The following is a 24,867-nucleotide window of genomic DNA, read 5'->3' on the forward strand; positions in this document are numbered from 1 at the left end:
TCCAGGCACCGGGACGCGGTTAGAGCAAAGGCACGGAGGTGGGAAATGGAGGTCGAGGCCGGGGCTGCTGGATCACTGAGCAGGTGAAGGTGACACAAGACCACAAGAAAGGGAGGCCTGACAGGGGCTTTCAAAGCCCATGGGGCCATGTGACCCAGGGTGCAAGAGGGAGCCCCTGGAGTTGACGGAGCAGTGACACTTTCGGGCCCTCGCTTCCCCTTGGGAAGTGTGGGGGGGGGGGAATTCAACTCCGCAGGGGGTTCCGCTACTCACCTGCTGAGCGGGGGTGGGGGAGGGGGCTTTGGAAAGACCCGGGCCGGGGGTGGGCCTCTCTTAGTATGCTTAGGCCGGGGTGCCCCAGGGAAAGGGAAGCGGGGAGCCGGCAGAAGGGTCAGGCATGCTGCTCCCTCTCGCGTCGGGCCCGCCCCAGGGGGACTCGCGGCCTAAAGCCCCCAGCTTGCGTTCCTGCTCCGCTCCGCTCCGCCCCGCCCCGCTGCCGGGCGGGGAAAAAGCCGAAGGGGGCCGGGACGCGATGACCCGGATGACTCTACGCTCGCGGAAACCCGCGCACCACGCCGGGGTCTGAGGCCCAGAGCCCGGCGGGCGCGTGACGCGCGGCGTGCTCCATGACGCCATCGCGCCGGCATTTGAAACTTGGCGCCCTAAGGCCGCCTCCCATGATACCCCGCGCCACTCCTCCCTCTTCTCACCTTTACTCCCCCCTCCTCCCTACCCCAGCCCGTCACCCTCCCTCCTTCTCCCTCCGCCGCCCGGCCTGCTCTTCTCTCTTCCCCCCCTCCCCTCCCTGCTTCCCTTATCAGCTCCAGCAGTACCGGCAGCTCCGACGCAGGCGCACTGCGCCGCGCCGCCGCCATTTTGTGTCCGAGGCTGTGGAGCGATTAAACCGTGCGCGGAGCTGCCTGTTTCCGAGCGGCGGCGGCGGTGGCTGGCGGCTGGGAGGCCGGAGCGGGCCGGACGGCGGCCGGGACGGCCGGAGCGGGCCGGGCAGGCAAAGGAGCGGGCGCCGCGGGGGGGTGTGGCGCGGCGCGGCGCGGAGGTAAGGGGGGAAACGCGGGGTTTGCAGGGAGGTTTCGCGGGCCGCCTCTAGGTGTCACGATGGGGCCGCTCCGGTTGGCGCTGGCTGCAGCCCCGGCACCAGCCGCCGCCGCCGGGGGGTGTTTGTCTCCCTCTATCGTCCCTGCTGCGGCGCCGGCCGCCGCCATTTCCCTGCCGCCATCGCCATCGCCGCCGCGGCGGGGCCCGAGGCCCCGGGCCAGGGCCGGGCGGGGCCGAGCCCCAAAGGCCCCGACTCCATTTTCCTTCCTTTGTCTCGGCCCGCTCGGCGGCCCCGGCCCGGCCCGGCCGCCCTCCTCGCCTGCCCGCCCGCGCGCTCCCCGGGCCTTCTCTCGCTCCCTCTTTCCCTCCCTCCTTCCCCCAGCCCCGGCGTCGTCCCCGCCGCCCCCGGAACCTCCTGGGCGTCCGAGCCCCGTCGCCGCCGTCCCCGCCGCCGCGCCCGTCCCGGTCCGCAGCCCCGCGGCTTCCTGGCTCGCCGCTCGCCCGGGGCAGCCCCGCCGGACGGCCGGCAGCCCGCCCCCAGGGGCCCGCGGCGGCCGCGTCCCCGCGCAGCCGCCGCTGCCGCCGCCGTCGTCTCTGTGCGGTCCAGAGCGGCAGAGGCGGCGCTGCTGCGAGCAGAGACCCCGAGCGCTGGAGAGAGCTCCCTCTGCGCTCTGGCTGAGCACAGGCTCCCACACTCGCACGCCGCCCCCGGCCCCCGCCGCCCCCGGCCGGCTCGGCCGTGCCCGGGGGGAGGGGGCGCGGGCCCCGGCCGGCCGCGCGGGAGCCCGCCCCCGGCCGCTCCGCTCCCCGAGGGGCCCGGCCATGTGCGGCGGGCGGGCAGCGGCGGGCGCCCCGCCGCGGGGTCCCTCTAGAAGGCCTGGACCCGGGCCCGGCCCGAGCCCCGGCCCCGTGAAGTGTCCGACGGACGAATGCCCTACACCAATGACATGTCGGTCCGTCCCCCTCTGCGCCCTCCCCCCATCCCCCCCAGGGCTTTTTATTACTCTGCTCCTGCTTAATGCGGAGGAATCTTTCAAATTCCTACTTCGAGCTGCCCGGGCACCAGAAAATGCCGCGAAGCCCCCGGCTCTGCGGGGGCGGCTCAGGAGCCAGACCCGCCAACTGAGTTACAACCACGTCTTGTTTGTTTCAGTTTCCTTGCGCTTCTTTACTTATTTCCAGGAAGTAGCCGATTCAGAAAGAGAGGCATCTCGTCCAAGGAGCTGCTGTGGGGCTTTTCCTCTGATTCTTGCACCAAAAACTGTTATTTCCTGTTTGATAGGCTATTGACAACTTATTGTCACCGGGCAAGCATCCTTCAGGTCTTGAGGTGTTTTGTTGCTTTTCTTGTGGCTTCACCCTTTAAGGTAGATCAGCATATGTTTGAAAGGGCTTGGAATTTTGAGTTCTTCTCAAGCGTGTAAAAGTAGTTAGAAGCACTTGGTGGCATGAGACATTTTTTAACTGGTCTCCTTTCCTTGGCATTTAGGCTTTTAGTGTGTTTATTTCTGTATTTTAAAATATTTGATCTTGATGACTAAAATTGAGATCGATCAGTTCTCAGTCACTAGCACCATTCTAGTAATAACTCACTTGTCTAATGAGCTTTCCTGACAGTTTTCTGAAGTAATGCCAGTATTATCCCCATAATACAAGTAATTCTCTGAGCCTCCATTTCTTAGAGATTACACAGCTAGTAGTAAATGACATAGGTGAAATTCAAACTCGCATCTTCGCCCTCTTCTATCCTTCCCTAGCAGCTAATTTTCTCTTCTGAATAAACTTAATTCTTACGGTCTTTTAAAAAAAAAAACAATACAACCTCACTACCTGACAAGAACGTTATCTTTAGAAAGATTTTCATTTTTTTTCGTTTTCTTTCAACTTCAGAGGACTTTGAAGACTAAACAGAACAGTAGCTAGTGATATATATTGTTTGGAACTTAGGTCAGTGAAGACAAAATTAACTTTCATCTTAAAGTTAAAAACATCTTTTGGCAGTTTTTATTAACTCAAAGAACTTAGTTTCATAAAGTGTTTTTAACTTAATTATGACTGACTAGAAAAATTCATATTCTAATTTAAAGTGGATTATCAAAATAATTTCATTTGTAATTTTTTAAGCATACCTTTTTAATTTGTAAGCACTTGTACAGTCAAGACAATTTAGATTGGTTCTAGGGAGAGGAGGGAGTAAGAGAAAGTAACCAAAGTGGGAGTTGTAGGTTTAGGGTTCTTTCCTTACAACAATCCTATGAGGTTGGTGGTTTAGTATCGTTATTTTGCATACTATCAGGAAATTAAGCTTCATAGAGAGCTTAAGCAACTTCCTCTAGGTTACACAGCCAAATTGAGCCATTCTGTTAGAGACTAGTAGCCATATCTCCAATGATTTCTCTATTCCCCTACAAAATCATTTTATAGAATAATTTTACTTTGCAAAGTGATGATTGTGGCCAACCACAATTTTGTAGCAAATAATGATTTACAGTGTTCATTACCATGTCATCTTAAATCTTAACTCCATTTCTAAATTAGCTTGGAAGAATTCAGATGGAGTTTTGTGTTTCTCAGAACTGCTACGCATCTCAAAGGGAATACAGAGTTCTTTTACTCTCTCTTTGCATTCTATTCAAAGGAAACCCTGCAATGGCAAATGCAAAGTGGAGGATTTCATCCTGGGCCCTTTCCCCCAGCATTCTTATATCTTTCATCAGAAGTGTAAGAATCTACTCTATTTTATCTCAATTTGATTTTATCCATTCTTCAAGGTAATGAATTTTTGTTTTTTAAAGAAAACTGCTTTTGTCACTCTTCCAGAGAATTTCTCACTTAAGCTGCTGTGCCCCTTTCAGTAGAGTTTCTGGATGAATAATGAGCAGTTAATAGTTCATATTTCATCTACTAAATAAGATTTCAGGAGGAAGTGAAGTGATGGCTTCAGTTTTCCTCTCCTTAAACTCAGTCCTTCCACCTACTGTGTATGTATGTGTATAGTTCTCCTATTACTGTTTACTTAATTTCTCTTACCCTTTTCATCTCCTCTGTACTAGAGAGAGAGAATGAAATCAAAGCATATAACTATGTTTGCTGTAAAATATCTTAAAGTTTTATTCTCTTCATAATTTAAAAGACCAGGGGGCAGCTAGGTAGCACAGTGGATAAAGCACTGGCCCTGGATTCAGGAGGACCTGAGTTCAAATCCGACCTCAGACACTTGACACTTACTAGCTGTGTGACCCTGGGCAAGTCACTTAACCCCAATTGCCCCACCAAAAAAAAGAAAAGAAAAGAAAAATAATATCAAAGACCAGATGAGTTCAACAATGCAATGAGTGTAACAAACAAACTAAAACCCATGCTGGACCAGGAATTAAAATAAAAATACCTGGGTCTGTGTTCCAGACACTTCTGTTTACAAACTCTTCAATGTTGAACAATCTCTTCAACTTTTTCTATTTTCTTCACCTTTTTCAACATCATTAGAAAATAATACTTGCACTGATACAAGAAGACAAACATTTAGGGTGCGTAGAGTATTGTATTTAGGAGATATTAAGTAGTTATAAAGGTTCTGGGTAAATAATAGCTACCTCACAGGTATTGAAAATGAGTTGTAAATTCACAGACTTGTTGATTGTTATTATTTTTTTAACTTCCCATACAACCAATTTTTCTTTTCCCTTACTGTCACCTGACCTTGATACAGGTAGGAGAAGAGATTCTTTGGCTTGGTGTCTCTGGCCTTAATTTTTAAATTTTTCAGTGCTGGCCATTTAGGAGAAGGGAATTTATATGGTACCTAATATGTGCCAGGCACTGTGTCGAACACTTAACAGATACTATCCCATTTAAACTTTTTAACAACTGTACCATGGAGATGTGTTATTATCCCTGTTCTACAGTTGAGGAAACTGAGGCAGACATTAAGTAACTAACTCAAGGTTAGTGTGTCTGAGGCTGGATTTGAACTCAGGTCTTCCTGACTCCAGGCCCAACACTTCTGTCAACCACCTAGTTGACTAAGGTAAGGATTGTGTCCTCTAGACTCTCATTCAAGGGGCGTGGGTGTGTGCGCGTGCGCGCACGAGCAAATTTTGACATCTTTTTTGAATTGCCCTAGCAACATATTATAGTGCTATCCAGTTTTTAATTAGTAGAAAATGACAATTTTATATAGTTAGACATTTTTGAAGAAAATGGGCCTCAATTCATTCAGCAAGCATTTATTATTTACTATGTGCCAAGCACTATATTAAGTTCATGGGCTTAAAAGGAAAACAAAAGAGACTCTTCCCTGAAGAAGCATTTGTTCTAAGGTGGGAGATGACATGTAGAAAATCCACTACATCTGAAATGAGACACATGAAGGTAACCTGACTTGGGAAGGGGCACTAGCAGGGAGGGCACCTGAAGGGCCTCCTACTGATGGGGATACTTGTGCTGTGTTTTGAAGGAAGCCAAGAGACCCAGGTGGGGGACAAGGGAAGCATTCCAGGCATGGGGACCACCAGTATACAAAGGCATTGACTGGATCAGGAGAAAGGTTGTCTTGTCAGAGGAAGTTCAAGTAGGCCTGCACATGGACAAGAGTCTGCTGTAAGAAAACTGGAAACGTGGGAAGGGTTGGGTTTGTGAAGAGCTTTAAGTGTTGAACAGGATTTTATATTTGATGCCAGAAGTAACAGGACCTCCATGGAGCTCATTAAGCAGGGGGTGACATGGTCAGACCAACACTTTATAAAAATTACCATGGCCACTAAATGGAGGATTGTGTGGAGTGAGGAGAGACAAACTGGGACACTATTGCAAGAGTCCAGGTGAGAGGTGACAAGGGCCTGAGTGCAGAGGAAGGTATTTTGAGGTGTTCTCAAAATAGAAACCTGACTTGAGGAAAGATTGGAGTAGAGGATGACACTGAGGATGGGTGACTGAGATTGGGGGGGGGTGCCTTTTATAAGAATAGAGAAGTTAGGAAGAGTCAGGAGGGTTTTGGAGAAAAGATAATGAGTTCTGTTGTGGATATTTTGAGTTTGAGAAATTCAAGTCACAGTTGTCTATATGCGTGACTGCAGTTCAGCACAGACAGTAGGGCTGGATATACGTGTAGATCTGTGTCTGTACATAGAGATGATAATTGAACCCAACTGATCTAGTAGAGAGAAAAGATCCCAGAACAAAGCCTTGGGAGACATTCACAGTTAGTGGGTGAGGCACAGATGAAGACTTAGCAAAAGAGACTGAGCAGTCAGACAGGTCTCAGGAGGACTAGCAGAGAGCAGTACAGCAGAAACTCATAGAGGAGAAAGTATCCAGAGTATGATCAGCAGTGTCACATGCTGCAGAGAGGGCAAGAAGGCTGAAATTCGAGACATCCTTAGAAGGAAAAATATGTTCTTCATCTAATGAAGATTAATGATAGAAGTGCTCTGCCCAAAGCTTAGGCCAGGTGCAGAAGGACTGAATCTTGTAGTTCCTCTCTGCTACCATATTAGGATGATGAACTCCCCTTTGTGACACCTCCTTGACTTATCTCTACTTATACTCCCCAACACTCCTGTTTCCTTTTGTAAAGATAGACAAACTAACAACCACATGTCAGTCATTGGCACAGTTTTGGTGTTGGGAATAATATGAAGTCTGGTTTGGTATCTTTTTCTTGCTTCATATACTTCGCATCATTCCTTTATTACAACATTTTTCTTCATCCCCAATATACTCTTTTTTTCCTTTTCCTTTTTTTTTTCAGGACAATGAGGGTTAAGTGACTTGTCCAGGGTCACACAGCTATTAAATGTCAAGTGGCTGAGGCTAGATTTGAACTCAGGTCCTCCTGAATCCAGGGCCTTGCTTTATCTACTGGGTCACCTAGCTGCCCCACCCTCCCTCCCCCAATATCCTCTCGAAGGAGCTTTTGGCAGCAGGTATTATTAAATGGAGGAACAGATAGGGTAAAGAATGAAAGTAAGGTTAGACCAATACCTCATATCATATCCTAAGATATGCTCCAAATGGATATATACAGAAGGTAACATAAATGCTTGAGAGGAACAAGGAAGAAAATAGGAATGGGAGCTAGGAAATTCCTTTCAGATATGTGGACAGGTGAAGAGTTCTTGACTGGATATAGGATAGAGTGAATTATGGAAGAGAAAATGAAAACTTTACTACATAGAATTTTTAAAAGCTTTTGCACAAACAATATCAATACAGCTGAAATTTGAAGAAAAACTTTCCAGCAAGTTTTTTTTCCAATAAACATCTTAATTCTATGATCCGTAAAGAATTGTTTCAAACTTAAAAGAATAAGAGCCATCCTCCAATTGATAAATGGTAAAAAAGATATATATATATATATATATATATATATATATATATATCTTAGAAGAAGAAATCTAAGCTATAAGCCATATTTTTGAAATTCTGTACATCAGCCATTAGAGAAGTACAAATTAATCGGCACCGCGGTTCTGTTGTCATCCATCAGCTTGTCAAAGGTTACAAAAAAGAAATGACAAATATCGAGGGAGGTGGCAAGAGACTGTTCAGGGCAACACCATCCTCTCAGTCCCTCGGGCCTATAACCTCAGGTGCACATTCTAGACTCCTCACTATCTCTCTCACATGTACACACCTCATACCCCAGCTCCAAGTTGTTTCCAAGGCCTGTCAGTTTCAACTTTGCAGCATCTCTCCAACACACTCTCTTCTTTCCAGTGACACTGCCCCCATCCTGGTGCAGATCCTCATCCCTTCACACCTGGATTATTGCAATAGCTGCTGGTGAGTGGGCCTGCCTCAAGGCTTTCCCCCCTGCCATCTATCCCATTCAGCCAACAGAAGGATTTTTCTAAGATGCAGGTCTGACTACATCACCTGCCTACTCAGTAAACTCTGACTCCCTCTTGCCTCCAGGATAATCATAACTGTGTGCCTGGCACTATGCAAAGTGCTTTCCAGTTATCTCATCAAAAACTATTTGGCATTCTAGCCATTTATAACCTAGGGAATCCACCCCCACCCTACCCCAGTAGGTCTTCCTAGTCTTCCCAGTCTTCTTAAACCTTACTCCCCACTCTTCAGTCCTTAAAGTCATTTTCAAGAAACTTTTCCCAACCCTTCTTAATTCTGATACCTTCCCCCTTTTTAGTTATATCCAATTTTTCTTGTAAATACATTGATTATGCAAATTTGATTGTGTGTCCCTTTAGGACTGGAACTGTCTTTCTTTGTATCCCTAGTTCTTAATACAGTGCCTGGCACATAGTAGGTGCTTAATAAGTGTTTATTGGGGGCATCTAGGTGGTGAAGTGGATAGAGCACTGTCCCTGGAGTCAGGAGGACCTGAGTTCAAATCCAGCTTCAGCCACTTAATACTTACTAGCTGTGTGACCCTGGGCAAGTCACTTAACCCCAATTGCTTCACCAAAAAACAAAATTAAATAAATAAAATAAAATAATTTGGTTTATTGACTGACTTACTAGAGCTTTGGTTTGGTTTAGCCATTCTAGAAAGCAACTTGGGAACTTTGCCCAAAAGGTCACTAAATTGTACATACTCTTTGGCACAGCAATACCTACTAGGCTGACTGACACCTCCAGAGAGATTAAACAAACAACAAAAAGCCATATATACACATACTTACAAGAACCCTTTTTGAAATGGCAAAGAGCTGAGAACTAAGGCAATTCCCATCATTTGGGGAATAGACAAACAAGTTATAGTATATAAATTGTATTGGAATATTATTGTGCCCCTAGGAGTGATGAAATGGAGTTTCAGAGAAACCTGAGAAATTTTGTATGCATGGATTCAGAGTGAAATGAAAAGAACTTGGAGAACATTTCATATGATAGCATTGTCAAGAAAAACTTTGAAAGACTTAATTCTGATCAGTCCAAAAAACAGCCAGGATTCCTACCTCCTGACAGTGGAGACACACTCAGGGTACAGAATAAAACAGATTTTTGGACAAGATCTGTCCAAGAATTTGTTTTGACATGGCATACTTGTTTACAGGAGTTTGTTTAGAAATTTAATGCCTGTTAAAGGTAAAAAGTTAATTTGGGGGGGGGGTTGAGGCAGTTGGGGTTAAGTGACTTGCCCAGGGGTCACACAGCTGGTGTCAAGTGTCTGAGTCCAGATTTGAACTTAGGTCCTCCTGAATCCAGGGCCGGTGCTCTATCCACTGCGCCACCCAGCTGCCCCTAAAAAGTTAAATTGAAAAGAATGAAGTTATTCTGTGGCTAAGGCAGGAAGAGAACTGTTACTTCTAGCACAGTGGCCTAATCTTGAGACCACTTGGTTCTTTGGGCCTCATATCTTCTGACTGTTATTCTTGTCTTCCTCTCCAAGAGTTTTCAGTATGCTAGGCAAGATGCCAGTAATCTTTCCCTATTTTTATTAGGAAATTGGATCTGTAAAGATAATGGAAAGTCATAAGACTTTAAGAAAAAAAAAGGCCAGAATTTACCCATCCAAATAAATGTTAACCTATTAGATGGAGGAGACTGAATGTTTATTCAGTATTCCCACAGGTCTTTCTTGTCCCCAAACATGTTTGGAATGCCATTGAGACCGTTTACAGGCTATTAAAGAAAAGTCTTATTTTATGGTTGCGTTCTTTTTGGGTGTGGTGATGTTGTTGTTGTTGTTGTTGTTGTTGTTGTTTTGTGGTCTTTTTGAGTGTTATGTTGTTGTTGTTGAGTTAGGGTTTTTTGTTTATTTTGAACCAAAACCAATGTTGACCAGAATTCTTTCCGATGCTTTTGGCTTTAATAAACTTTTTGCTTGTTTCCAAAAGTTAAATTTGGTCTCAAAGGGGAAAAAAAGTCTTGTGACAGCTGATGATATTCAAGATTCTGCCATGGGCTTTGGAAGATTTAAAGAGTTCTGAGCACTATTAAGATGGAAAGGGAAAAGACGACTAACAACAACAAAGTTCTGAGTGATGACAGTTTTCTTGGAATCAATGCATTGTCTCTCATGGTGACTCTTAGATTTGTATAATAGCTCATTTATGTCATGCTTTTGCAGCATTTGATTTCATTTGATTGTCACAATAACTCCATGAAGTATTGTATTTGATTTTTTAAAATCATTACTTGATAATGATGCCTTCTCCTTCATAATGCTGTCTTTCCAGGGACTAACTGGATAATTTCAGTGAATATCATGTAGAGTGCACAGTACAGAACCCAGAGAAAAGACTTTTCTTCAGTCCCCTATCACTTCAGATTTTTTGGTTTTGGTACAAACATTTGTAAGAATCTGTTCTTGATTTTCATCAAATAAAAAATATATTTTTAAAAAAATAATAAAAGCTTTTGTTAAACACTGATGTGCCAGGCACTGAGCTAAGTGTGGAAAATACAAATAACAAACAAAGGAACCCGTCCCCTGTCTTCAAGCATAACCTTTTTTTTTTTTCCTGGGCAATGAGGGTTTAAGTGACTTGCCCAGGGCTAGTAAGTCTCAAGTGTCTTCTCCTGAATCCAGGGCCAGTGCTCAAGCATAACTTCTTTTTTTGTGGGGCTTTTTTTTTTCCTGGTTTTTTAGTGAGGAAATTGGGGTTAAGTGACTTGCCCAGGGTCACACAGCTAGTAAGTGTCAAGGGTCTGAGGTTAGATTTGAACTCAGGTCCTCCTGAATCCAGGGCTGGTGCTCTATCCACTGCGCCACCTAGCTGCCCCTCAAGCATAACTTCTAATGGAGGAAGACAACACATAAAAGGGAGCTAGAAATTCAGAGCAGTACATTGGGTCACAATGGAATGAAAGCTCATCTCTCAGAGCTCAGCACCCAAGGACAAGAATCCAAAGTCCTGGGGGGAGGGGGGGGGAGGCATCAAAAAATTGGAAAATGATCCTCCTTATTCTGGCTAAACTAATTATCCTTTTAATACTTATATTGTCAATTCTACTGCCAACTGAGCTCCTTTTTTTCTACCTTAATTACTACTACATCAGCTTAGTTTTGTGGGGTTTTGGTAATTTGTGGAGTATGTTTAGCTTTACCTAATAGTTTCTTGAAATACTTTTTTTTTCTAATGTAAATTCAGAAATAGCTATAGTTTTTAACAGTCTTTTGGCTGAAAATATCCTGGCATTTCCAATTTTTTGCTAAAGAAATAGAGTATTTATATACCACCTACTATTAGAATATTGAAAGAACAGTAACAAACTTCCATCTCTCCTTGTTAAATTATAAGGTTGTGTTTTTTTTAAGATGCCAACATATTTAAGTATATTAAGGAATTCAGGTTTAACTGTACTCTCAGTTTGACACATTGCATTTTTTGGTGCATTTGCATACATAGTGTTCATTTCTATTATCAGTTATGTAATAGCCTATCTATAATTAGCACAGTATATATAAGGTTAACATTTTTAGGTGTTTGATTTTGTGGATAGGATCAAATATGTTGTTGACAAATAACGATGAAAGGCCTCATTACCATTGATAACAGTATGTTGAATAATTGTACTTTATTCTTTTAGAATGAATGTTGATCTTCAGCAGAGGGCCAAGATGTTGTAGTGAACCAATCATTGAAGACTTGGAGTCAAAAAATCTGGATTCCGTTCCCTTTCCACAAGCTGACTTTGCAGACACAGAAAGGTAAACATTTTCATTTCTTGATCTCAGAGATGGATCCTAATACAGGTTGTTTCCTTTTTTCTTTTTGTCCTTTCCTAGATTTGGATGTATTGTAACTTTAACTCTTAAAATCATAGTAGTAACCCACTTGTGAAATTCTTTCCTACAGTCAACAAAGCCTTTTTTCTTAGGAGTTATTGACAGAAATATTAATGTCACTTGATACTTCGTTACTTGACATGTTCTCTGAATTCATGGGTTTGGGTCTTGTTTTTAACATCCCAGTTGTACGACCTTTCTATACGTTTAGTGGAGGCTAATAGCTGTTTTTAAACTTAAAACACTGCCATGAAAAAGGTATTGACCCTTTTCTGTTTGGCAAGCATAATGGATGGAAGTTGCAAAGAGACAAGTTTGGGCTTAATGTGGGATGGGCTGCCCCAGGAAATAATGAATCCCCTTGCTGGGAGTCTTCAGGAAAAAGTTGGGTGTTGGGTATGTTATGAGAGGCTTTTTTTTTTTTTTTAGACTGGGTGGCTTCCAGCTCTGAAATTCAGTGACTTAAAATGACCAAAAAGTTCATTAAAGGTTTAAACAAACCTTTCTCTGTTAAGACAAATGAAAAGCAGAGATGTGTCCAAGGTCACCTGCAGTTGATTGTGCCATTTGTCCTCAAATGACAATCTATCATCCCACCTATATCCTTTCCGGTTTGGTAGACCCTGCTAGAATTTGGGCTTTTCTGACACAACCTTCAAGAAATCCCTGGACCCATGATGAATCTCGAGCCCAGGACTTTAGTGGAATGTTCTTTATATGGTAGCAGTTATTATAGAGGTAGGTAGGAATTGTGTTTAAGGTAGACTGCTTCCAAGAAAAAGGAAATATGCAAGTATTAATAGATTTGCGACTTTAGTTACAGTTGTATGGCAAAACAATCATAATTTATTTTTCCTTGATCTCCCCAGTGGTTGTTGGTGTTGGGGTGTGGGATAGAAGTACGGTTCTGAAATTCTCTCTGCAACTATTTGCTTTCAGGCTGACAATTGGGTCCCTTGTTTGATTGGAGAGAAATCACCTAGGCTACAATTGGGTAGCTCCAGAAATGATTTGTAGCTTGTACCCTGAAGGTGTCATTGGGAATGTGGCTAGAACATGTGTGCTAAGAAGTGATGAGCCAGCCTCATGAGTGGAGGAAGATTGGGCTTTAGGAACATATTCAAGTCACCGAGAAGGCAACAAGCATGTGCGCATAGATAGACCAGGAAGACTGGGTGTGAGCCTCACCTCTGGCACATAAAGGACGGGTGCTCCTGAGCTCTAGTCAGCTCTTCGAAACCATGGGAGTTGCAGGAAAGGTGCCAACATACATTGATAGGATTGGTTCACCCCAGAGGGAATCACAAGTCCAGTCTCCATCCCTATTAGTCTAGTAGTAACAGAGACCAGTGGCGGTTCTGCCAAAGGCTATGACGTAGTTTTGTTTTTAATTTAAATCACTGGGTTCTGAGGTATTGGATATTCAGAGATAATCCCTTTCATTTTACAGATGAGAAAACTGAGATTCAAAAAGGTTATGATTTACCCAAGACCATGGATGTGATAGAACCAGAAATCGTGCCCAGACCTGGTGGTACACCCCCTCCACACACACAGTGCCTGACCTCAAAAGGCTAGGACTTGAGCCCTTTAATCAAGGGGAGCTGTTTAACTTCCCAGGCACTCAGCTTCCTAATTCACAGTATAATAATACTACACCATCTTGTAAACCTTTACGTGCCATTTAAAGGGATTAAGAGAGGTTTTTAAACTTTTTTTTTTATCCTTTTTTTTTTTTTTTGAGGCAGTTGGGGTTAAGTGACTTGCCCAGGGTCATACAGCTAGTAAGTGTCAAGTGTCTGAGGCTGGATTTGAACTCGAGTCCTCCCGACTCCTGGGCCGGTGCTCTATCCACTGCGCCACCTAGCTGCCCCCAGTTTTTAAACTATTAATGCCTTCGTATACTTGTTGAAGAAGTCATTTAATTTCTTGACATGTTTCCTCGTTTGTGAAATAAACTCATTGGTTCCTTCAAACTCAGGAATCTGTGATTTCCTTGCTTTCTTTTACAACAGTAGAAGTAGTACAAATGTCTCAGGGCAACAGACATCTTCTCACATGCTTCAACCATTTGTGAACTTGTAAAAGTTTCCTCGAGAGTTTTGTATATGAGCTCTGAACAAATGGGAGGTCAGTTATAGGTGACAATTAGCACAAAAATACTTGCTTTTAAGTCCTCTTTCTTTAAACAAATTGGGAGAATTTAAGAAAGGAAAAAATTAGGGATGGTAGAGGGAAGAAATAAGTGAAACATAGAATTATGCCCAAGATGTATTCTTTTTTCTTTTTTCTTTTTTTTTTTTTTTTTTTGCAGGGCAATGGGGGTTAAGTGACTTGCCCAGGGTCACACAGCTAGTAAGTGTCAAGTGTCTGAGGCCGGATTTGAACTCAGGTACTCCTGAATCCAGGGCCAGCACTTTAACCATTGCACTATCTGGTTGCCCCCCAAGATATATTCTTTACACAAAATATTCCATCTTCTGCTTTCATGCATTTTCACTAGCATTTGTCCATTCCTGGAATTCTTTCTTTTCACCTCTGGCTTTCCTGGCTTTTTTCTCCCTGGTAAATTCTGCAGGAAGCCTTTCTTCTGTTGATTATCTCCAATTTATCATGTATACATATATATCATATATCCATATATCCATATATCATATATACACACACACACACACACACACACACACATATACATCTATATCTTGTTTGTACGTAGTTTTTCTGAATGTTTGCCCCCATTAGACTATGCACTCCTTGAAAACAAAGATGGCCTTTGCCTTTATTTCTATCCAGATATTTAGCGCAGTGCCTGGTATACAGTAGATGCTTAGTAAATGTTTGTTGACCGACTCCATTTCTGAGTTTAATGGCTGTGTGGTAAGGCAGTTAGAACTTCATCTTTTACTTCGAAGACTACCCAACTTATACAAAGGATTAGCCTCCCCTTACTGAGTGGAGCAATTGAGAAGAGATTGGAGCCTATAGCCTGTTTTCCTTACCTGTAAAATGGGGATAATACTTGTAATGCCCACCCCATAGAGTTGCAGGAGTCAAAAGAACTGATGATCAATGAAGAGAAGTTCAACCCAATCACTTGGGTATTTGGGAAAGGCTTCATGTAGCATTTGAGTTGGATTATTGATGAATGAGTCCAATTTCAACAGAGGTGGGGGTTGGAGCATGTGTATTTGCAGGGCATTTCAGACATAAAGAATTGCATAGGCAAACACATAGAGATAGGAAAATGCAAGGGTGTATTTGGGGCATAGAGACAGACAGCCCTGACTGGTTAGAGTAAAATGTTGGGATTGAGTAGTGTGAAGAAACTGGGATGGTTAGAGTTACTGGTTAGTGGAGGGTGGGGAAAAGGAGAAAGCATTTATATAGTGCCTACTATGTGCTAGGCAAATAATGCTAAGTCCTTTTACAAATATTATCTTATTTGAGCCTTACAACAAGTAAGTTACAACAAGGAAGTAGGTTAACGCTCACCTATTTATTTATTTAATTTTTTGTGAGGTGATTATCAGGGGTTAAGTGACTTGCCCAGGGTCACACAGCTAGTAACTGTTAAGTGTCTGAGGCCACATTTGAACTCAGGTCCTCCTGACTCCAGGGCTGGTCCTCTATCTACCGCGCCACCTGGCTGCCCCTAACCCTCATTTTAAAGATGAAGAAACTGACTTGCCCAGGTTCACACAGCTGGTAAGTTTCAGAGGCAACATTTGAACTCCGGTCTCTATCTACTGTGCCAACTAGCTCCCTCTGGATAAGTAGTTACAATTTTTGTTTTTTAAGGAGGTGGTACCTAGAAATGAGCAAGACTAGTCTTTGTGAAAGGGATGAGGGCCTGGGCTTAAAAAGTTGATAGGAATGAGAAAGGAGGTGTGTTGGCAATATCACCACAATAGAGGTAAAAGAGTGACTTCCAGGGTTTTGTGGGTGAGTGAGTGGGAGAAAAAGAGAAGTCAAGAGGAAGGAGGAGCAGGCTTTGGGGAGGATGAAGAGTTAAGTTTTGGACATAATGAATTCAAGGTCTGTTACAAACTAAGAAATTTAAGAATAAACCTGAGCAACTTGACTTTGAACTTAATGTAGATTTAATAATATTTTAGTGCTTTGAGTCTGTTTTGGTTACTTGAAATTTGAGACAAATGACCTCTGGATCAGTATTTCATACATTGTGTTTAAATAGATCATACTATTTGAGTATCTGAAATTTTGCATTTAAATCCATAGACAGTTTTCACACACAAATTAGATCCCTGTTGTCTTTACACTTGTAAGATAAAGCTTGTCGAAAAAGGTTTCTAGCTGTTTCTTAATATAAATTGAGTTGGTAAATGTAGTTCTGAAAGGCCCAATTTGGAGGCTTCATTTCTATTTGTGCCATTTCCAAATACTCACATACCACCTCGCCCTGACCCTGAAACACTGAACCTCTCTTCTTTTTTTTTTTTTTTTTAGTTTTTTTTTATTGTCTACAGTTATTTTATTTTATTTATTTATTTATTTATTTTTAGTTCTCAACTTTTGTTTATACATGCTTTACAATTTCAGATTTTTCTCCCTCCCATCCCTCCCTCCCCCCTCCCCTAGACAGCAGGTAATCTGATATAGGTTATATCTATATATCTCTATACATATACGTATAGATATATATATATACACACACACACATATATATACACATAATAACATTAATCCTATTTCTGCATTAATCCTGTTACAAGAGAAAGAATCAGAGCAGTGATGCAAAACCTCAAAATAGAAAGAAAAAAAAACAACAGCACCCAAAACAAAAGAAATAATATGGTTCAATCAGCATCTATACTCCACAGTTCTTTCTTTCTTTTTTTTTCTTGGATTTGGAGATCCTCTTCTATCATGAGTTCCCTGGAACTCTTCTGTACCATTGCATTGGTGAGAAGAATATAGTCTATCACAGTAGGTCAACACTCAATGTTGATGATACTGTGTACAATGTTCTTCTGGTTCTGCTCATCTCACTCATCATCAGCTCACGTAAGACCCTCCAGGTTTCTCTGAACTCTTCCTGCTCATCATTTCTTACAGCACAATAGTATTCCATTGTATTCATATACCACAACTTGTCCAGCCATTCCCCAATTGATGGGCACCCCCTCAACTTCCAATTCCTTGCTACCACGTAAAGAGCAGCTATAAATATTTTTGTACATGTGGGTCCCTTTCCCTCTTCCATGATTTCTTTGGGCAAAAGACCTAAAAGTGGGATTGCTGGGTCAAAGGGTATGTACAGCTTTATCGCCCTTTGGGCATAATTCCAAATTGCTCTCCAGAATGGTTGGATCAGCTCACAGCTCCACCAACAATGCATTAGTTGAACCTCTCTTCTTAAGAGTTAAACAAAAATAACCAATAATAGGGACCACATCTGACAATGTATACAACCTTTTGCCCTCCTGGTCAGAAGCCCCCTACTTTTGGGGGGGGGGCAATTGGGGATTAAGTGACTTGCCCAGGGTCACACAGCTAGTAAGTGTCAAGTGTCTGAGGCCAGATTTGAACTCAGGTCCTCCTGAATCCAGGGCGGGTGCTTTATCCACTGCGCCACCTAGCTGTCCCCTTGCATTGCTTTTTTTTTTTTTTTTAAGTGAGGCAGTTGGGGTTAAGTGACTTCCCCAGGGTCACACAGCTAGTAAGTGTTAAGTGTCTGAGGCCGGATTTGAACTCAGGTACTCCTGACTTCAGGGCCGGTGCTCTATCCACTGCGCCATCTAGCTGCTCCTGCATTGCTTTTTTAAATCTATGTATTCTGGGTCTGCTTCCCTCTGCATTCGTCCATGTAAATCTTCCTTTGTTTCTTGCAATTCCTTGGAAATAGTTGCCCTATATATAATAGGGGCATAATAAATGTATGTTGAATGGATGATTTGAACAAGTAATACAATTTTCCTTCTACCAATATTTTTGGCAAAAAAAAAGTTCATTTGCTACTTTCAGATCCTGTATTCACTAAATTTAGATTTTAATAGTATTTTTGCATGCTGGTGGCACCTTCTGAAACATGAAAAGGTCTATGAGCTGTCGATTCAAAAAAGGGACATTTCAGACTACCTTTGTGGCAGTTTAGCTAGATAGGGTATCCTGTCCTAGGATTTAATGGTTTGGTAATTGTTCTCAGAATGATTTGCATCATGGATTTGCAATTGATATTTAGTAACTATGTTGAACGACAAAATTAGGTATCCAGTACATGCAACATGTGGTAGAACATGGGTTAGGAGCAATCTAAACAACTTTCAGAGTTATATTTGATTTTGCAGTTTTTAAAAATGTGATTAGACAAACTCCTAGCAATAATACAGTTACTTTATTTTTTGTCATATACTTCAGGTCTACTTACATAGCTTCACTGTCAAAAATGATTATAACCTTAAGGCCACAGTCTTCATTTGAATTGACAGCATTTCCCCATATAAACAGGATCACAGCTTAAAACACAGAAAGATCTTAGCTTTGAAATCAAGTGAGTCCAATTTTTCTCCCTTTTTTTTTTTTAAACAATGAAATAGTGAGATTTACTTGCTCTCTTATCCCTTAGGATTAATTAGACTAAAAACCTGATAAGTATTTAAAGCAAATTGGTGGTTGTGAAAAACCAAGGGGAAAAACTTTTTCAATCCCAATTTTTCTTTGTAGCTAACATTGTAACTATAAGTTATTGAGACTAATTTGTCCAAATTTTGTCCCTTATCGGGATAAATTTGCTCTTTGGTGTGAATTACCCTACCTTTACTTTTATATGTGTGTGTTTATGTATATATATATATATATATATGTGTGTGTATGTATTTACATATATACATACATACTTACATACACACATCAATATTCATTCTACACACTGCTTTTCTGCCATGTTTATTAAACAGTCACTTTTTTTGGTATTAGTTTGTGACTGATTATTTCAATGAAGTGATTCTACTCAAAACCATGGTTATATTGCCACTTTGATTCTAGGTTAATTTTTTTCTGTAGTTATTAGGGCTCTACCTCTTTGCTGGGCTTCCCTTCCGTTTTTCTGTTTGGTTGTCCAATATAGTTTATTTTCTGACATTATGTCATTGTTTTTCTTTGAGACTGGGTATCCCTGTCCCACCCAGGCTAAAAATGTAGCTTCCATTCATAGATGCAATCTCAGTATTGAAGCCATAACCAGTTTGCTCTTCCTTGGGCAGCCTGTTGGCCTGCTACTCCCCAGGGGCCCATCATGCCTATACTCTAGCCCTTCTGTACTTCAAAACTCCTGAAGTCAGATCCACTAACCTTAGCCTCCCCTAGTAGTAGGAATACAGGTATGTACCACCACACCTGCCATTGTTGGTATTTTTCAAAATACCAGCTATTTCTTGCTCTATTCTAGTCATAGAAAATGAAATTCCACCAAAAATCAGTCCTAACAGTTAGCAAACATTAAACATCTATCACGTGCCAGGTGTTTGATTTGTTTTAATGATACTTGGAGCAGGTCTGGATTGTTGGATACCAAATACCAGCTTTGCTAATTGAGAGATAGATCTGTTTTGTATCTCTACACACACCCCACACACTCAAACCTTCCCTGGCTAAAAGCATGAGCTTACTACATAAAGACTACAGATTTACAGTCAGAAGGGATCTCAGAAGCATCTTGGCTAGTCCAACCCTTTCATTTTGTAGATGTAGAAACTGGAAGCCCATTAAAAGTGGTGTGACTTGCCCAAGGTGACACAGGTTGTAAGCTTTAGAGGTGAAATTCAAACCCATGTCCTCCAGCTTGAATCGGTATTCTTTTTCCTATACTATAGTAAACTACTTTTGTAAGATTTAGTGTCTTAAGGACAGGGTGGGAATTTGGGCAATTATTATTAGTGCCACTTTGCTTTATATATTCTTTCTCTTTTTCTGTGATAAAGATAGCTCACATTTACATGTTCTTCAGAGACCTTTCTTCAAGTCTGAAGTCAGTGATAGAAGTATTTTCCCCCCCATTTTATCGATAAGAAAAAGTCTTGCACTCACTCATAAAATGAGTATGTCAAGCTGCCTATTCACACGTAGCTCAATGAGGGTTAAGTGGCTTGCCCAAGGTCACACAGCTAGTAAGTGCAAGTGTCTGAGGCCAAATTTGAACTCAGGTCCTCCTGAATCCAAGGCCAGTGCTTTATCCACTGCACCACTTAGCTTCCCCCCAATTGCCTCACTTAAAAAAAAAAAGTGTCTGTCCCTTCCTAATGGTATTGTACTAAGTGGCATGTTAATTTTAATCTAAGCATGGTTTGATAAACCTGAGGGATTTTCAGATTATTCTTCAGATAACAATAGTCTTAAAACCACCACACCAGAAGCTTCAATTTATGTGTTTAACCAGTTACTAGTTTTTGACAGGAGGGCTACGAGCAAACTCTTCAATGTAATACACGTATTTTCCAAATGTTAATGTATACATTTTTACCTTTTCTCTTATAAGATATTCGGTTACTCCCAATAAATGGTACTGGGTTATATTCCTGAGCAGATTAGGTGACAGTACTTTAAATGATGGCCTTCCTCCATCGTTCTGAATTATCAAAGCTTGTCTATATGTTAGATAACAAGGAAAATGGGGTTTTCAGCTGCTTTTGGTAATAGCACTCCGCTCTAGGAACATGTGATTCAAAAGGGGCTCTTGTTCTCTCGACTTGGAAGGAAGTAAGGAAGAAGCTCATATTCTCTTCATGTAACCCTCCAAGGAATGGAGAACTAGGCTTGTGCTTGGGTTTGTATTATGAAATCGAAATGGAGTCTCCAGGAATACTCAGAAGTGAATCGCTAGTACCCTCCAAAGTTTAGGCCCTCTAGATGAGTTCACCTGGAACATACGAAGGGCGCAGTGAATAGTTGTTGAATGAGAAGATATTTCCTCTTAATATTCAGGAGTTGGTTTATGACTAGACCTGTGAATTCAAGTCTCAGTAATAAATTACATCCTCACTTGGTGACACACTTATCCATCTAGAATGTTTGTCATTCACCACTTAGCTAGTTGGTTTAATGATTGTTCATTGTTAGGCTAGGTAGTGCGCTGGATAGAGTGCCAGGCCCCAAGTCAGAAAGATTCCATTCCAATCTGGCTGTGTGACCCTGGGCAAGTCACTTAACCCCATTTGCCTCAGTTTCCTCATCTGTAACATGAGCTGGAGAAGAAGACAGGCAAACCACTCCAATATCTTTACCAAGAAAGCCCCATATGGGGTCACAGAGTCAGACACAGCTGAACACATGGTTTTTTTAATAGCATAAACTCAAAGGTTGCCATTCTAGATACTGTATTACTGTCATTCCTAGATCCATAACACCTTAAATGTGTTTTCTTTCTAATTTCCTTATATGGAGAAATTTTCTTATTTGGTGTTTTTGTTTTGTTTTGTTTTGATTTTTGTTTTTGCGGGGCAATGGGGGTTAAGGGACTTGCCCAGGGTCACACAGCTAGTAAGTGTCAAGTGTCTGAGGCCAGATTTGAACTCAGGTCCTCCTGAATCCAGGGCTGGTGCTTTATCCACTGCGCTCCCTAGCTGCCCCAATTTTCTTATTTGGTACATTTCATTTTAATCCCAGGCTCTTTGTCCCTATTATAACATATCTACTTAAGAAATTTCAAAGTAGTGGGGGGAAGTAATCTTTAACTGAAGCCATTAAAGTGGGTTTTACCATTGGGGTCAAACTGAAATAGAAACAAGGTTCACTAAACCATACTGTGTGAGGGCCAAAATTTGATATACGGAGCGTTATTTGGGTGATTCACCTTAATATCGGGGTCCTGGAAATAATGAGCGACCTTTTAGGTTCACCCTCCCAGGCCAATAAGAAAGGAGCCTTTAAGCTTTAATTCACAAAAGGATCAGATTTTATTACTTGGGAATTAATTAAACAGCAAAGGTAAAACTAAATAAAAATCAAAGATACGGAAGTAGGAAAAAAAGAAATACAGATAAATACTTAATTCTAAACTTAGCCTATGCAATCCCCAGATCGTTCCACTTAATCTAGTTCAAAGGAATTTAGGGTTTTCCATAATTAACTCACCAAAACCTGGATAGTCTACAGTTGCTCCAGCTACTGGGACAGCAGATCCCAGAGAGAGAGCACCTTCTGGAAGAACCTAGTGTTCTGGAAGAACCTTCCACTTCCCTACTGGGAGCATTCACTCTTTCCTCCCCCAAAAGGGGAGGTCCTTCAAAAAACTGCCTATGGAGAGCTCTCCTTCTGACCTCAGTAGTATCCGTAACTTCAGGGTGGGCCAGGTATGGCCCCTCCCAAATAAGTCAGCTGAAAACGGCAATAATAAATTGGGGGGGGTGAGGCAGTTGGGGTTAAGTGACTTGCCCAGGGTCACACAACGAATAAGTGTTAAATGTCTGAGGCCAGATTTGAACTCAGGTCCTCCTAAATCCAGGGCCAGTGCTCTATCCACTACACCACCTAGCGACCCCACAGATAATTTTTACCACACATGAGAAGCCCTGTGGGACATATTTAGTTTTAAAATATAATATTGTTAACTATTTCCCAATTACATTTTAATCTGGTTCTGGCCATGTGTTTGATACTTGTAGACTATGCCATGCCTTTGTATGAAAATGTCATGTCACTTCTATCCATGAAAATATCTTGATTTCTTTTTTCCTCCCCTCTTTTTTAAAGAAGGAGAAAGAGAAGGAGAGAAGAGGAGACGTTGAATAGAGGGTGTTGTTTTCTGGTCAGTTCTTGCTGAGGACCCATTACCATGGTCACTAATGCTCTTCCCACCTCTCTTTGAGCCAGCTCTCTCTTCTGTCTAGCTCTTCTCTGGTGCATTTGGTGCTGTGTTATAATAGCACAATAATATAATACAATAGCCTTTATGTTTCCTTGTAAGGTGATGTCTATTTTTTAAATATAAGAAGAAAATAATTTTTCTCATAGAGCTTAGCTTTTGTTTTAAAAGATTGGAATTTTCTCCCTCCCATTCTTTTATGTGCCATTCTTTCATTGACATTCAGACTGTTAGACTATGTCCAAGAAGTAAGAGCTTTTGGCTCTTAGGAGGTGAATAGTTTTTGGCTGGTGCTTTCTTCCATAATGGGGAATAGAGAGAGTAGGCATTTGAATGCCCACTGCATAGTTCTCACTCTATTGTGAGGTTAAATATCTTGGCCACATTAACATCTCTTTAAAAGGAGGATGTTGGACAAAATGATGTTAAGGTCTCTTGCACACTAAACTGTGATCCTAGAATTATGGATTCTCCTTCCATATCCTTTGATTTGATGTGTATAAATAAGGATGTTTGGGACCCATATTAGACTCTTTCCAAAATGGTTGTATTCTGTAGGAGTCCACAGTAATTCTGGCTTTGCTACCCTTTGGAAGGGTGGGGGGAGAAAGAAGCTCTATAGGAAGTGGTATTTTTATAAGCCTCTTTAGAAAGAAGAAGCTGTGAGATTCTAGCGGGTCATTTGTACCTCACAAGTGCAAATCATGTGTTTAAAAAGTTCTTGCTCCTCCAATATCTTATATATATGGAGCTATTCCATTGTGTCTGTTTCCCTCTTCCCTTACCTGCCTCCTCCCCAACCCCAAAATCTGAAAAGGAGAGGGTAGTTTTTCTTTGGGGGTTAGCCGGCCATTTAAAAATCTGAAACATGAACAGTTCAGAGGAGCATGAGACTTAATGAAATAGTGCAGAGGTAGTGCTAAAGGAACAGTGTGAATGGACCATATAGAGAACAGAACACTGATCAAATACAATCTAGATGTTAGAGCTGTCTTCCCTGAGTTGTAGCACATCCCTCCTTTGGAAAAAACTAATAAGCTTGCTGTTGTGGGGAGGGGTGCCACTTTTTAGGAGCGTTTGTTGAGAATTCTGTCAAAATAAAAGTCATCCGTTTTTAATTAACCAGCTCAGCTACCAGCCTTGTCTTTATGACTAAACCTTTTTAGCATCCTTATGAATGCATAATTTTAGAGTTGATTTTAAAAGTTAGCAAAATTTTTGACCCTTTATAATAAATATTTTGATTTAGTGAAATCAGATAAATTTTCAAAAGACAAAAATTGATTAAACCCGGACTGTTCTTAGGAGTCCTAGGAATAATGTTAGAGATCATCTAAGCCAGTAGCTTGTCTTACAGGCGGGAAACTGAGGCCCAGAAAATAAGCCACTCGCCTCAGTCTTTTCTGTCTGCCAAATTTCCAGCACCGCGCGTCTGCGCTGTGGGCGATGTCTGAGCCCTAGCCACCACTGACTTACACGGCATTGGCCCGGACGTTGTTTGTGTGGCTAGTACTCTGCTCAGTGTTGTAATATAGAAAAAGAAGGTTCTTTTAAAAAATTTTTTTTTTAGTGAGGCAATTGGGGTTAAGTGACTTGCCCAGGGTCACACAGCTAATAAGTATTAAGTGTCTGAGGTCGGATTTGAACTCAGGTCCTCCTGACTCCAGGGCCAGTGCTCTATCCATTGTGCCACCTAGCTGCCCCAAAAGATGGTTCTTGCTAACCAGGCACTTGATGAAATTACAGATTTAAAACTAACATTTTCGAAAATGAGTGCATATGAAATAGAGGCAGATAAGTGTTTGTGTTAATTAGATCACTTGCCTCATTATATTGTATTTATTGATTTAAATGTTCTTTTCACTTACAATGTAAGCTCCTTGAAGGCAGACACTGCTCATCCCCCTTTTTTTAATATCCTCCTCACTTCCTAGAACAGTGCTCAATAAGCCTAGGTATCACTCAGTACTTGGTTCACTGCTGGACTACAAACAGCATTTTAATTCCACAAACAAAGCAAAGACTTAGAAAGGGGTAAAAATCAATATCCCCAGGGGGTAGCTTGGTGGTACAGTGGATAAAGCACCATCCCTGGATTCAGGAGGACCTGAGCTCAAAGCCAGCCTCAGACACTTGACACTTATTAGTTGTGTGACCCTGGGCAAGTCACTTAACCCTCATTGCCCACCCACCCCCCCCAAAAAAAATACCCCCCAAATGGAGGAAAATATAAACTTAGCATTGGCACGACTAGATGACTGAATAAGAAAATCAAACAGGTTGCTGCATATAG

General features: G+C 42.0%; 1 protein-coding gene across 6 annotated transcripts in view; it reads left to right on the forward strand.

Annotated features, from left to right (window-relative positions):
• The first annotated feature begins 861 nt into the window (after positions 1-861).
• CTCF (CCCTC-binding factor) overlaps positions 862-24,867 on the forward strand; it is a 50,882-nt gene continuing 26,876 nt past the window's right edge. The window contains exons 1-3 of one of the 6 annotated variants that reach the window (XM_043984021.1): positions 3,534-5,427; positions 5,513-5,655; positions 11,557-11,677. The gene's annotated coding sequence lies outside the window, so the exon portion shown is untranslated. Of the gene's footprint in view, positions 1,058-3,533; positions 5,428-5,512; positions 5,656-7,820; positions 7,840-9,817; positions 10,046-11,556; positions 11,678-24,867 lie in introns of those variants that run through there. The other 5 variants (XM_043984024.1, XM_043984019.1, XM_043984025.1 and 2 more) reach the window with 5 other exon arrangements.

Source organism: Dromiciops gliroides, chromosome 2 (genome assembly GCF_019393635.1).
Source record: "Dromiciops gliroides isolate mDroGli1 chromosome 2, mDroGli1.pri, whole genome shotgun sequence".
Taxonomy (NCBI): Eukaryota; Metazoa; Chordata; class Mammalia; order Microbiotheria; family Microbiotheriidae; genus Dromiciops; species Dromiciops gliroides.